This window comes from Symphalangus syndactylus, chromosome 7 (genome assembly GCF_028878055.3).
Source record: "Symphalangus syndactylus isolate Jambi chromosome 7, NHGRI_mSymSyn1-v2.1_pri, whole genome shotgun sequence".
In the NCBI taxonomy this organism is placed as follows: Eukaryota; Metazoa; Chordata; class Mammalia; order Primates; family Hylobatidae; genus Symphalangus; species Symphalangus syndactylus.
The window spans coordinates 74,760,450-74,776,210 of record NC_072429.2 but is presented as its reverse complement, the minus strand read 5'-3'; the positions used below and the strand labels follow the sequence as shown (position 1 = coordinate 74,776,210).

At 33.4% G+C, this 15,761-nt stretch overlaps 1 long non-coding RNA gene across 1 annotated transcript in view; it reads right to left on the bottom strand.

The window, feature by feature from the left end:
• The window catches only part of LOC134737166 (uncharacterized), a 117,213-nt gene extending 101,876 nt beyond the window's left edge, over nt 1-15,337 (bottom strand). Inside the window, exon 1 of the long non-coding RNA XR_010121812.1 lies at nt 15,217-15,337. This is a non-coding gene — a long non-coding RNA (uncharacterized lncRNA). The remainder of the gene's footprint in view (nt 1-15,216) is intronic.
• Nucleotides 15,338-15,761: the final 424 nt, after the last annotated feature.

Genomic DNA, 15,761 nt, shown 5'->3' with positions numbered 1-15,761 from the left:
ATCAGAAGGGGCAGCAGCTGGAGGTCGTCAGTTGAGTCTGCAGGTGCAGCATGTTCCCTTCAAGGCAGATCAGAATGGTGAACCTCAAAGGCCATCACACTTTTAGGAATTCAGCTGCCTACAAAGACCACATGCATGGGCACACCCTAGATGATCCCTGAGCAAACCGCTTGCTGTGCTCAGAGTCTGAGGAATGCAGTTGAAGATCATGTCTATAGTCACCTTTAACTATGGAATTTTGGTTCAGTGATCTATTCAAAAGATACTTATTGAGCATCTACTGTGTCCTTGGTAGTGAGGATGCAGCAGTGAAAAACAAATCAGAGAACACAACAAAAGGACAGTAAATTTAATATCTCTACTCTTATTCCATCTTTCATCTCGTTGTACAGTTTCAACTCTTTAAATTTTAAAAATACATGATTTTTACTTTTACTGTTTTTACTTTTTAATCTGTATTTATTTGGATTTAGCTTTGGTTTTTGCTCAGTATAGCATTATACATCCCATCCCTTCTGTTTTTTTCTCTTTAAATTAATGATGTACATATGTTAGTAATTTTAGTGATAGTATGGGTAGAAAATTGTTCCCTTTGTATGAAAATGTTTTTAACTTTGAATGGTAGTCTATCTGGGTATAAAGTTATTATTTGATAGACATTTGCTTTTGAGAATTTAGAATTATTATGTCTTTTTACTTTTTATTGTCCTTCCTTTTTTTGAGACAGGGTCTTGCTGTGTTGCCCAGGTTGGTCTCAAAACCCTGGGCTGAAAGTATCCTCCCATCCAGCTTCCTGAGTATCTGGCATTACACAGTAAAATTGTTTTTCTGTTATTGCTTCTGCTATTGATGATGAGTATCTTTGTTTTGTTCAGTTTCGCTAGATATATCTGAATGTAGATTTGTTTTTGCTAATATAACACATAGATTGGTATGATTCTGTGTGGAAATCTAAAGTTTTGTGTCTTTGAATATTTCCTCTCCTTTTATTTTATTTTATTTTATTTTATTTTATTTTATTATTTTATTTTTTGAGACAGTGTCACTCTGTTATCCAGCTGGAGTGCTGTGGTATAATATCAGCTCACTGAAACCTCTGCCTCCCAAGTTCAAGTGATTCTTGTGCCTCAGCCTCTCAAGTAGCTGGGATTACAGGGGTGTGCCACCACACCTGGCTAATTTTTTGTATTTCTAGTAGATATGGGTTTTCGCCATGTTGTCCAGGCTGGTCTTGAATACCTGGCCTCAAGTGATCCACCCGCCTTGACCTCCCGAAGTGCTGAGATAACAGGCGTGAGCCACTGCACTTGGCCTCCTCTCACATCTTTTATAATTTCTTCTTTTCAGCCGTCTATTAAATATATATTGGGTTTGCTTATTCTGTCCTTCACAACCTCAAATTTTCTCAAATTTTTCTTATCTCATTCTAGGTAAATTTCACAGATAAACCTTCCAGCACAAATTAACTTTTTAGCTGTATTTAATATGGTGTTTAAATCATTCATCGAATTTTAAATTTCAGTATTTTTTTTTTCTAGAAGTTCTATTCTTCACAGTGAACTGTTATTTTATTAAGGTTTCTATTTCATTTTTATTTCTTTCATTAATATTTGTATAGTATCATCTTTCAAATTATTTGTCTCAAGTTATTATAAGTCTATTTTATTGTATAGCTTGTGATTCTTTTTATTATGAATTCATTTTCTATTAGAGTTGATTCATTCACCCTTCCCACCCTAAGTCCCTTGGAATAAGACGTGGATGGTTAATGTTAAAGTCCTGAATGAATAAAAGCTTTCATATTTTGATGGCAGTTTTATCTTAATTTCTCAGTCTGAGATAACCGTATTTTGAGCAACAGAAATTCAAACTCCACATACTTGTATGGTATAGGCTTTGCATTTTAATTTATTTTCAACTGACTTTATTTTTTTCTTCCATACAGAGTCCCAGGCAGAGATAGATCTCCATCTACTTCCCTGAGCTGTTAGTTTTCTAGAGTGATAATGGATCTGGACTACAAGGGTTCCAGCTTTATGCTCCCTGCCTCACCCCAGACTCAAGATGTATTTTTTCTCTTTTATCCCTACATGACCTTTAAAATAACAATCACTATGTGTTAGGGCCTAAATCTTATAGGATCTTCCTTGACCCCAAGGATAGGAGCTCGGTTACTTACTACTCTGGCTGTGAGTTTCTTATTTTTATTTCCTAGCACTGATTTTTTTCTTTTTAGCTTGCTTAATTTTTTTTATTAATTGTATCTTTATATTTTGTGCTTACATTGGAGGTGGAGCTGCTCAGTCATCTTTGATGTGGCACTAATGCTCCTATTTTAATTCATGACCTCTGCTAATGACATGGCAACCTTTTAAAATTGTTATTTTCAAAGCTTATGTGCTCTAAATTTTAGGGCCCCAGGATAAACTTCTGATTTTCCACAGACTAGTTGCAATTCTGTTTCTTGCACATTGAGAGAACTCCCAAAGGAATTATCTTAAAAATCAACATGCAGCTCCAGAAGTGCGAGAATTCTACATGATGTGAGGGAAATGTGTTCATTGGGGACACTGGTTGAAATCTATTGTGACTTTAGATTCTATCCTACCTCAAAGATTTCAAAATATGAAAAAAATGTAGGAAAACATTATCAAATGCCTATGTGGTAGAATTAAAGCAGTTTAGCAGCTCAATTTTAGTATCAGGGCATAAAAATGGCTTAATATCTAACATGAGTTGCCAGTTAGCACGGAAGTTAGGGGCACGAGGTCTGAAGGACCTTTCCTGTGTTAATTCCAGCTCCTTCATATGGCAGTTGTGTGACTTTGGATGTGTTGTTTAACTTCTCTATATTTCAGTTTTCTCATTATGAACATTTGAATAATAATGGTGTATTAGTCTGTTCTCACACTGCTATAAAGACATACCTGAGATTGGGTAACAAAGAAAAGAGTTTTAATGGGCTCATCTTTCTGTGGGCTCTACAGGATTCTGCTTCTGGGGACATCTCAGGAAACTTACAATCATGACAGAAAGTGGAGGGGAAGCAAGCACATCTTCACATGGCTGGCTGGAGAAAGAGAGAGTGAAGGGGAAAATGCTACACCCTTTCAAACAACCAGATCTGGTGAGAACTGATTCATTATGATGAAAACAGCAATGGGGGGACGTCCACCCCCATGATGCAATCACCTCCCACCTGGTCCCTCCCCTGAAACTGGGGATTACAATCAACATGAGACTTGGGTGGGGACACAGAGATAAACCATATTAAATGGCAAGTTTCTCAGAGAGTTGTTACATTGAATTTTTTTTTTTTTTTTTTTTTTTTTTTTTTTTTTTTTTTGAGACGGGGTCTCGCTCTTTCGCCCAGCCTGGAGTTCAGTGGCGCAATCTCGGCTCACTGCAAGCTCCGCCTCCCGGGTTCACGCCATTCTCCTACCTCAGCCCCCCGAGTAGCTGGGACTACAGGCGCCCGCCACTGCACCTGGCTAATTTTTTGTATTTTTAGTAGAGATGGGGTTTCACCGTGTTAACCAGGATGGTCTCGATCTCCTGACCTCGTGATCCGCCTGCCTCGGCCTCCCAAAGTGCTGGGATTACAGGCGTGAGCCACTGCGCCCGACCGTTACATTGAATTAATATAGCTAAAGTTATTTGAGCAATCCTTTGCACATAGTAATTAACTTTCAGGTGTTAGCTATTCTTATTACAACTTCTATGGATACTGTTAACTTAGTGATTTCCCAAATTGGTATTCCATGGAAGAATACTTTTAAAAATCAAAGAAGGGTCTGGCATAAAGTGTCCAATGTTTTAGTGTTAGTTAAAAAATAATTACTACCATCTGTTACCCAGTATATGAGAGAAATACTTTAAGATATAAAAGTGAGAAAAAAACTTTATAAAGTTTCATTAAAAAAAACTAATTACTAGCATCTATTATTTAACTGTTTATGGAAGAGTGAACACTTCATCATGAAGCAGCACCAGACTAGGATTTGAGCATCATTGTTTTAAACGTAACTGACTGAAAGGTAAGACGAATTGCGCACCATGAGTGTTTTACAATAGCTTCAGTGTAACAGGGAAATAGCTCCTTGTAGTTAGAAATAGCAATCAAAATGTCCTTGCTAAAAGAAGGGACTAAATTAATTTGCAAGAATCACTTAATAAGGACTACTTAAAAGAGAAACAAGTTGTCCAAATATAGGAAATGACTATGTATAGGTCTAAAAGTTAATTAATATGCTATTTTGTAAAACATTATACTGGGAAGACTCAAAAGTCGTTGAACATGAAGAAGTAAATCATTCATCACCGACCTAATTCACTAGAATATAATGCCCCCTCTGCACTCCACAGCCTAAAGAACAATTGAATGACTTGGAGGCTAGTAAAAGCAATGCAAAAATTATTAAGGAATTAGAAAATAAAATAGAAATATTAAGTAAAGCACATGGAATTTAATTTTTACTTTAGCCTGGAAATAATATGGTTGAAGATCAATATAATGACTATTTTAAACTATAAATAGGTATTATTATATGTTGAGTTGAGGTAGCAATTTCTTTAAAGATTCAAAGTTGATTGGAATTTAACCTTCAGAGGAACTAAACTATCCATTACCATTCACGTACACATCTATCAGATTCTGTTGGTTATAACCTCTGTGAAGATACTAGGCCAGGCTGCTGGAACACATGTAGCAATTAAAGATTTGGGTGAAATGATTGCTTCCTACTTTCATGGTGCTTCTATTTATCCATTAGGGACACTGACATGTGCACACATTGTAGTAATGGAATACATTGTAAAACAAGCACTCTGCAAATGAGATCACAGAAGGAAAAGAACCTTTCAACTGAAGCAGTTAGAGTAAGATGACTCTTGACATTTCAGATCCATGAACCCCTTTAACATGGGTAGAAAGGTAGAAAAGTCAGCGCTGAATGAGTATTCAGCAGGTAAGGCATGTTTGCTAAACCATAGGAAGAATTAATTTGTTGGTAACACAGTGGGATAATAAGAAAATATGGGAATATAAATTTGAAAAGATAGATTGTAGCCAGATTACATGTTGCATAAACTTTTAATGCCTTAAACCTGGGAGAATCTTTTATTATTATTTTTGTCTAACTTCAAAAACATCATTTAGGCCAGGCGCAGTGGCTCACGCTTGTAATCCCAGCACTTTGGGAGGCCGAGGCAGGCGAATCATGAGGTCAGGAGATCGAGACCACGGTGAAACCCCGTCTCTACTAAAAATATAAAAAATTAGCCGGGCGTGGTGGCGGGCGCCTGTAGTCCCAGCTACTCGGAGAGGCTGAGGCAGGAGAATGGCGTGAACCCGGGAGGCGGAGCTTGCAGTGAGCCGAGATTGCGCCACTGAACTCCAGCCTGGGCGACAGAGCTAGACTGTCTTAAAAAAAAAAAAAAAAATCATTTAAAAACTCCAAATAAAATAGCATACTGTATTTTATCTAAACAATAATAGAAAATGGACTACCTGAAAACATCTTAATATTTGACATTGAATATATGTAGTCATTATAATGATATATAATGGCTATATATTCAATGTATGCATTCAATGTATATTAAATATATACTGCCTTTATATATAAATATATATTCTATATATGTATTCAATACATATTCAATTATATATTCAATGTATTCTACGTATGTTTGACATTGAATATATATATTGCCATTTTATAGATATATGTATAGCCGTTTTATATAAAATGGCAAATAATGGTCAAATAAATGGCATATATATATATATATATATATATATATATATATATATAAAATGGCAAATAATGACCAAATAAATGGCCATTTTATATATATACACAATGGCAAATGACATATATGTATGCCATTCATATATATATATAATGGCAAATATATATATTATATTACATTATATGTAATTTTGTAAATAATGGCTATATATATTCAATGCAAACATTAAAATTTATATATATAGTTTTATGTGTGTGTGTATATATATATATATGTGTATAAAATGGCCTCTATAATCTTAAGAATTGAGAACATTTTTCACTTTCCAGCAATTAGCACTGACTGAGTTAGAAAATAAAAATACTATATTTTATCTGGCAATCCTTTTAACAATATACTTTGACTCTGCTCTGCATTTATAGCTCTGTTTTAAATTAATGCATTCGCGGATCGAAATTTTTAAAAATAGCTTTTCTTTGGTTTTACAAGATATAAGCAATTCATGACAAATTGATCTTTTGTCAACTTTTGTTTTGTTTTTGGGTGGAGAGTATATCAAGGATTTGCCTTATAAATACATAAATCCTCTCTATTTTACATCAAAACATTTCCTCTTCTCTATCTTAAAATTAGTGTACTCATGTTTAAAAAGCAGCAAACTATGCAAAAGCATATGCGGTGAAAATTAAACTCTTTCCCACAGAGACAACTGTTTTTATTAGTTTGTGATCCTTGCATCATTATTTGCATATTCCATTAAATGCATGTACAGTAATTCCCCTTTATTCATGGTTTTGCTTTCTGTGGTTTCAATTCAAGGTCCAAAAATATTACAACATTTTGAGAGAAACTAAGAAAGAACATATTCACACGACTATTTTTTACAGTATATATTTATAATTTTTCTATTTTATGATTGTTGTTAATCTTTTACTGTACCTAATTTATAAATTAAACTTTATCATAGGTATGTAGGTATAGGAAAAAACACATAGGATATACAGGGGTCAGTGTTATCCAAGGTTTCAGTCATCCACTGGGGTATCTTAGAAAGTACCCCTGGAAGATAGGGCGTACTCTCACACACACAGACACATATACATATATACATATATGTACACATATATGTATTTTTTTTTGAGATGGAGTCTCACTCAGTTGCCTAGGCTGGAGTACAGTGTCATGATCTCAGCTCACTGCAAACTCCGCCTCCCGGGTTCGAGTGATTCTCCTGCCTCAGCCTCCCAAGTAGCTGAGATGATTGGTGTGAGCCACTGCACCCGGCTAATTTTTTGTATTTTTAGTAGAGAAGTTTCGCCATGTTGACCACGCTGGTCTTGAACTCCTGATCTGAGATGATTCGCATGCCTCAACCTCCCAAAGTGTTGGGATTACAGGCGTGAGCCATCACACCCAGCCTTACTGTACATATCTTTGCATACATAGGAGCATATTATTTACATTCTTCTGCACCTTGCTTTTTTATTTAACATATCTTGGAAATTATTCCATATAAATGCATTAAAGCACTACATTATTATTTTAATTGCTACATCGTATTTTATTGTTTTGATGTACCTTAACTTATTTGAACAGTCACCTAATGAGAATCACACAATGGCCTCTCCCCAGTGTTTGTTTTGGGCATGCAATTGAATTAATGGCTATAAAACTTTTGTTTGCTATCTTCAGTTAATATTTTTATAACCATGTCCCCACATTACTCCACAAATCAAGATGCCATTTCCATTTTTTACAAGTTCACAGTTTAGCTTCAGGGATAGCATGAACAGCACGGGGAAACCGCTGTGCATTGATTGCCTACGATGTGCCATCCCATCTTCTCACCATCCAGAGGTAGAGTAAGCTGTGTGGAAGGCACAGCAATGACCTGACCATGAAGATACTGCCTGCATGTCTCTCAGTAGCTTAGAGAGAACTGGTTTATTGTCTTCCATCAAGATTTAGAAAGGGCAAAACACCAAATCACACTCCTGTAGTTTGCAAGCAGCAAAGCCCAGGTTTCAGGGCACAGTCTGATTTTAAAACACTTTCTCATTGATAATAGTATGTCTCTGATTCCAACATTAGATAGAAGGGGGAAATGTTGTAAACAACAAATACTATAGATATACAAAAGAAGATTCTCTATAAAAAGGGCTCCCAATACCTATAATTTGCTGTCCTTTGGCTACATAGATAAAAACAATTTCTTTACAGGCCAGATAATTGTGATTGTATTTCTGTCTCTGGAAGGATTCTGTCTCTATAATTTCAATAATTGCAAACAAGCAAAAAACTTGCTTATCTACCCCTCGCCACCCTAACATTGCTCTGAAGATTTCTTATTAATATTTCAGGATGGATTATACTTCATCTTTAAAAGAGGAAATCAAAGTCCCTTTATCAAATTTATAATAACATAAATATTATAAAACAATTATAAAAACAATTTCATTTTTATTTAGTGAAAGAAAACAGAGAGTGTCTGAGTGTATTTTATTAAACATCATATTTTAAAGAGGTTTAAGAGGCTGATAAAGTGCTTCTATAAAACTTTCCCTTGTAAATTTGGGTAATTAATTGGATTTTTAAAATTTCTCTATAGAGTGTAAAATCAGACTGGCATGAAAAGAATACTTACTTTAAATTAAGAAAATTATGAATGCACAAGGGGAGGTGTACATTTTTTCTATGCACAATTATACAATATTAAAATAGAAGAGAAACAGATCATGTAGTAATTCTCTTTCATCATATGGATAAGGAAACCAAGGCATAGTGATGATAAATACTTTTTTTTTTTTTTTTTTTGAGACGGAGTCTCGCTCTGTCGCCCAGGCGGGAGTGCAGTGGCGTGATCTCAGCTCACTGCAAGCTCCGCCTCCTGGGTCCACACCATTCTCCTGCCTCAGCCTCCCAAGTAGCTGGGACTACAGGCACCTACCACCACGCCCGGCTAATTTTTCTGTATTTTTAGTAGAGACGGGTTTCACTGTGTTAGCTAGGATGGTCTCGATATCCTGACCTCGTGATCTGCCCCCCTCGGCCTCCCAAAGTGCTGGGATTACAAGCGTGAGCCACCGCGCCCAGGCCACAGTAAATACTTTTTTAACATAGCTAAATAGTTAGCATCAAGACTAGTGTTCAGGGCTTCTGTTGCCTTTACTTGAAAAGTTTTACACAAGAGCACTTCATAAATTTCAGAAATTATTTTTTAAACTTCTGCTCCCTGTATTCCCGCACCCCCTAAGATTTAGGTAAGTTTTTCTTAGTCAATACAGTTAAAGCTGACCTGTATGCAGCTGAATAGATCACAACGCTGATTTGAAATGATCGTTTTGAAGGTTGAAATAACTGGACCATGAACTGGTTGGTGATATTTTAGCCAATATAATGACCAAATCAGCTATCAATCATTATGGCAGTTAAGAAAACTAGGCATGATGAAGAATATCACATGATTATAGTGCAATTTTGAACAGTGATGAAATAGGTATAATGTGGGACTTCCATGCCAGAAAGGATTTGAAATAAGATTTATACATACACATATAATTTTCTCATAGTGCTTAAATAGAGACTTGCTAACAAGCTGATGGTACAGGACTTGTTCACTATTCCTTAAATTAGAGGAGGCTGTGAAATAGTTATTTTTAACAGCTATGGTAAAATGAGAACATTAAACTTCAGAAAATCTGGATATAAATCTGGATTCTGCCATTTATAGTTCTTGTGACCTTGAAAAGGTCATTAAATGCAGCTGTAATTTTCTCTTTTTAAAAAATAGTGATAGTGCATTGGGTTTTTGAAAGGATTAAACAAAATATATATGTATACATATAAACAAGTATGTACACTATGAGAACATTATATGTACATATGTATAATTGTATACATAATGCATTGCAAAACAATATAGAAATGACAGGTGTTGTTATAAGTGGTAGTGAGTTCTAGTTAATTTTATGTGATACTGAATATCAGATTATTAGTAAATGATTAGAAAATATTTATAGATATTTTAGTTTTTTCTAGGCTAGTGATTCTCAAAGCATAAGCCCAGACCACTGAGGAACCCTGACATATTTTTAAGGAGTCCTGGAGGTCCAAAACCACTTTTATATCAATACTTTTGTTATTTACTTTTTTTCTTGGGTTGAAATTTGCTCGCAATGCTGGAGCCTTAGTAGTCTTGGCTTCTTAGCATGAATCAACAGCACCAAACTTTGCTAGAAATCGTTGTGTTCTTCATTTTGAGCAAAGATGATACACTTCCACTAAAAAAAAAAAAAAAAGTGTTGCTCTTTGAAGAAGCAATTACTTTAATTAAATGTTTTCTCTTAGTTATGAATGTTTTTAATACTTTATATCACAAAGTGGGAAGTGCCCATAAAGAACTTGTGCTACATACTGAAGTACTAACCGTGATGGCTACTTTGAGGTAAAGGAGTTGTGTGATTCAGTTTGAGCTGAAATAGCCCCTTTTATACAAATATCTACTTGAATATCTGCAACAAGTGAAACAACTCACAGTGTTTGTTGTCAATGATAAGATTTTAACGTTCAAGGAGAATTAGAATTTTGGAGAATTTTTATCTGCCATCGTGAGCATGACAGATTGCCAATACTTAATGATATTTCTGATAAGATCACAGAAGTTATATTAATACATGTGATTACTTTTTGACACTAGATAATGAAATGTGTCAAAATTTGCATAACTCAGTGAACCAATATTTAATAGAAGACCAATTCATGATGCTACAAAATTATACATGGGTCAAAGATCCATTAAAAATGCAAGATAGTTGATAGATTTTAACCTAAGAGTGAAATATTCATTGATATGTTTTCTCATTCCCTGTTGCAACTAACTTTTAAGAAACGATTACTTGTTGATGTTTGGTGTATCAAAGAAGAGTATCTACAATTAACTGAACAGTCTACTAAAATGTCCTTCTTTTTTTCAATTATATATTTGTGGAAATGTGGATTTTCCTCATAACCTCATCCAAATAAAATGTTGCAGGACTAAATGTAACAACAGATATTAAAATTCAGCATCTTGGATTAAGCCATGTTAAAAAGATTCGCTAAAGTGTAATACAATGACATTTTCCTTGCTTTTTCATTTTGAAAAATGTAATTGTTTTAGTATAATATACTATTTATGTTAACATTTAATATGTTTATAGTTATTTTAAATTAATTGAGGAATAATTTTAAAATATAATTTCTGTTTTATTTTATAATATGGTAGATGTGATTAACTATTATCTGCATAAACAAAAGCTGTTATAATCTCAGTGATTTTTAATAGTGTAGAGTAGTCTGTTCTAAGCTGTCATTGCTAAGGATAGTTGAACCACCACAGGGTTACCAAATGGAATTAGAATAGAAAGGTTATGATTTATTCAGGTAGCATTTTGAATTGTATTTTGAATTCCCAAAGACCTTCCATATGTGCATAAGAATGAACAAAATGTCTAGCTGTAAGTTTGTGTATATCTTCCTGAGCAGATTTTTGTATTGCTTACTACTTTAACAGTTTGCCTACCTTCTCTGTCTAGCTCACCTTTGTAGTCATAAAGCTTCTATAAAAGTGCATAACACAAAACAGAGGCTCCATGCATCTGTGTTGCATCGTTTTATATATATATATATATATATATAGCTACATATATATATATATATATAGCTACATATATATATATATATAGCTACATATATATATATGTAGCTATAAAGTAAAACTATTTCTGTCATTTTCAAACAGCAAAATGTACAGCAATCATGAGTTACATGTACATGATACATTTCCTTTCATTGGCATATTCCCATATCATACAGGCTATGAGATTTATATATTTATATAATTTATATATTTTATAGCTACTTGATGAGTATAGCTTCATGAAAGAGGTCGGATTTCTAAAGTAAAGGGTACTTTTCAGCATTAATAGCAATGAAAAGAACAGACTAGGGGACAATATAAAATATTCAAAATGATAAATAGTTTAGTGAAGGAGGAAGAAGGTAAATTCATTTAGAAAGAGAACTAAGGAATGAAGAACACGGCCTTTGATTGAAGATGTGAAACTGACTCAGCTGAGATGTGATTACCTATATGAACAAAGGAGGAGTGAGTAGCACCTTCAGAGGAAACTGTGAAGTTGATTGGGTGGTATTTTAAAATTTAGGGCAGGAAGCCCTTCCCACACCTGAAATTATAGCTGACCAACCTAGCGCACTGTCTTAGAAGATTAATCAAAATAAGAAAATTAGAAAAAAAGTGTTTTTCCGAGAAGCTGTCCATTTCAAGTTAGGTCCTGAAATTGAGGCTTGCCTACTAATGTCAGAATGTCCAATAGGTGAGACAGTAGTCAATCTGTGAATATTTTATTGAAAAAAAAGTATTGAACTGGATGTAGTTGAGTCCTTGCAGAGAGAAAAGGGAGAGAGATGTTTGATTTATGCCTCAGGTGTCTGGGAAAGAATGTAGTTTAGTTTGATGAAGATAATAGTTGAAATAAAAATAAGAATTTTTACTGTTTTCTTACAGCTACCTAGATGAGTATCATTATACTTAACAATTTTCAGTATATTTAGAAATAAGACTATTATAAAAAAGATTTTGAATGATTATTTAAAATTATTTTACAGTAACAATTGATAACACAAAGTAGATATTACTTGTATAAAATCTTGCTCCAATTTATTTTTAAGTAACTAGTATTTAAAACGAACTCTTAAGGCAGAGACTTAAATACACATTAATTCTCTTATGTCATTTTAATTGTCATAGAATATGTGCTTTTTTCATGATTAAAGTAAAATCTTCCAAATGATCTCAAAATCACTGAAATATTAGTAAGTCTTTCTATTTATTCCTGGAATGGCCTCTTCTATGAATTATGAAAAGGGTCAGACTAAGTATTTAAATATAAAAATTAAACCTGTGTTTTTATTTAAGTACAGAGACTGTCAGGTGATACCAAAAGTAAGAATAATTTTTATTTGATCCTATGTTTTGGGGATGTTTTCTATCCTCTACTTTGATTTCCTCATTTCTTGATGTCTATATATGTCAATCATCCATTTTTACCATCAAACACTTTTGGTTCTGCATATGTACGCAAATACATATGCCATATAAGTACACACACATTTTCTATTCTTAATTGAAAGAATTTGTAGTTATGAACTGTTAATAGTTCTCTAAGTAGCAATGATGTATATACAATTTAAAATCTGAAAGCAAATACCTATATCTATCTATCCACCTATAGATGTAAATATCTATATATGTCCTCCAGAATTAATGCTCCAGTCACATGTCATTTTGTATCTTCAACTAGAGCACCTACTACTGGCTTTCCTTTCTTCTGTTTGAGACTGACATCATATAAATATCTATATGTATATACATATGTATCTATCTGTATCTATCTACATATCTTCCTATAGTTGAGAATAAATTATTATACTATTTTGTATAGCTATACTGTTTATATATATTTATATATTTATATAGTTTATATATAGCTACTTAAATAAATGTTTATTTTTTAATTTTATCTATTCAAATATATATACATGTATATTCTTATAGGTCTAGAAATTTCCCCTTCATTATTTGTGTAGAAGAAAATGAAGAAAATGTAATCAAAACAGTACTGTTGATTATTTCCTTCTTAATAAAAGTGAAAATATTAAACTGACTTTAAAGGTCGAGTCATGAATGCGTGTGTGTTCTAAATGTTGCGGCCTAAGTCTTACAATTCTGGGTGCTTTATAAATACGGCAAAGCCCTTAGCTACCCTACTAAAAAGACCAACAAAACATGTTAATGTTAAATTCAGCAAGGCTCAAGTTCTCAGTTTAACACACATGGGGCTCCACTGCTCTAATCTGTACAGGACAAGGACTTACTGGCCCTGGAATGCTCAGCCCTGTTTTCTCGGCCTTGTTCCTCTGGCTAACAACCTTACCAGTTAGTATAACAGTGGCTACATAAGTTATGGTGGGAAAAGCGTAATAATAATGTGCATTTTGACCAGTCAGTACAAAGTCCTCTAGTATAAACAGAAAGATAACACAGAGAAATTGCCCTGAACTCATGTCATCGTACTACTTTCCTATGCAAGGGGCACAAATAGGCTTGCTTCCTTCTCAAACTTGGATGAGACACTTCAGTTTTAAGTGGGCATTTTAGTTTGTTTTTGGTTTTGGTTTTGATTTTCTGGTTTAAAATATGTACCCAGTAGTATTCCTACACAGAAGGAAGCGATAATAGCCAATAAATATGAACCATATCTACAAAACACTGATAAGAAATTGTACATGCTTTTCTGTGTGGATGTTAAAACAGTATCATTAATATTATTTTGGATAGAATTTTCACTCCTGCTGTTTAGAAAGCAAATGAGCTAACGCTATAATTTCTCTTCTTGATAGAGATTCATCAGTATGTTGATTCCCAAAACTGCATGGTAAGTACATGCACAAACGTAATCAACCAAATCATTAGCATTTATTAAAGAAGACAATTTCAAATTGATGGGCAGTGCTGAAGAAACATATAAATATAAATCTTTTCCTTTCTAAATCTTATTTGAATTACAACCATAATATATTCTTTGAATATAACCAAATGTATTCTTACTTTTTTAAATAAAATGGTCGACACCATCTATTAGAAAAAATATCATTTTGAAGACTAATAAATTGAATTTCAGATTCATATGAAATAGCAAATATATGTTAAAAATGATGCAGTCATGTATTTGTTTAACATGTATAAACAACATTGTTTCAAACTAATGTATCAGTCTCCAATCTTTGCTTGCATTGTGTTATAAAGTTGATGGTTATACTCCGTCATCAGATGTTATCATTAGGACCCTAGAAAAAGAGTTCCATTTAAATATTGCTTCTAACTCTGACAGTAATCAGAGATTTCTATTATTACCAGATCAAGGCAACTTTATGTTAGTTATCATGCTTCCATCTTTTCACATAAAAGAGTAAATACAAAAGTACAGTATTGCCAGTTAGTAGTAATACTCTTGCTTTTCAATATAGAGGTACTTAGTACCAAACTATCAAGTAGTTTATTTTCCTTAAAAGTTAGATTGTGGAATACAAGCACATAGTTTCCCAAAAAGTCATAATTTACATTTTTCTTCTCAGATTTAAAACTCAGTTACTAAGAAAAATAGCTAAAACCCTACTTTAAAATGTGCTACATTGTGATTTATTAATATCATACCAATATACACTATGGAAAGATCATTATACATATTTTTACAAGTTTATGGAAGCTTATAAAATATGACTCCTCATTCTACATACTTGCTGGTATGTTTTTCAAAAAAAGGTCTAGCATCTTTCATGAAACATTCTCCCATTTTTTTCCATATACAATTAAACTTTACCTCAACCTAGGGTAAGACTTACCTGTCAGTTGCTTATAGTAGTTATTAAAAGTTCATAGTTCCTTGCAATATACCATAAGAAAATGTCTTTATGATAAATTCAGTCTACATTTTATCATTTAATCCATTTATATTTTAAAAAAATTAAATGTCCATTGTAAGTTTCTTAGTTCTAATATGTTTTATTGCTCCCCACTAGTGAAATGTTCTAGAGAGAAAAAGGGATGGCAAGAAGTGAGAGTTTGTTAATAGCTCATAGATTTAGGCTCTGTTTACAAAAATCTGAAACACTGGGGTAATGCATGAAAAATTAAGTTATGCACAAATGTTTCCAATTACTCACTTGTTTGGCATCACATAGGGTGGACCAAGCATGGAAATTAAAGTCTACATTTTTCACCCCATTGTTGGCTGTGTTGTAGAAATGACCTTATAGGTCATATTGCTGAATTTATAAGTTTGCTTGCAGTAAGTATAACTATTCCTGTTTTACCATTTCAGAATCAAGCAAAACTAAGGATTAAGTCAGTCAATCCATGGAGGCTTAATAGAATGAGGCATTTAAAA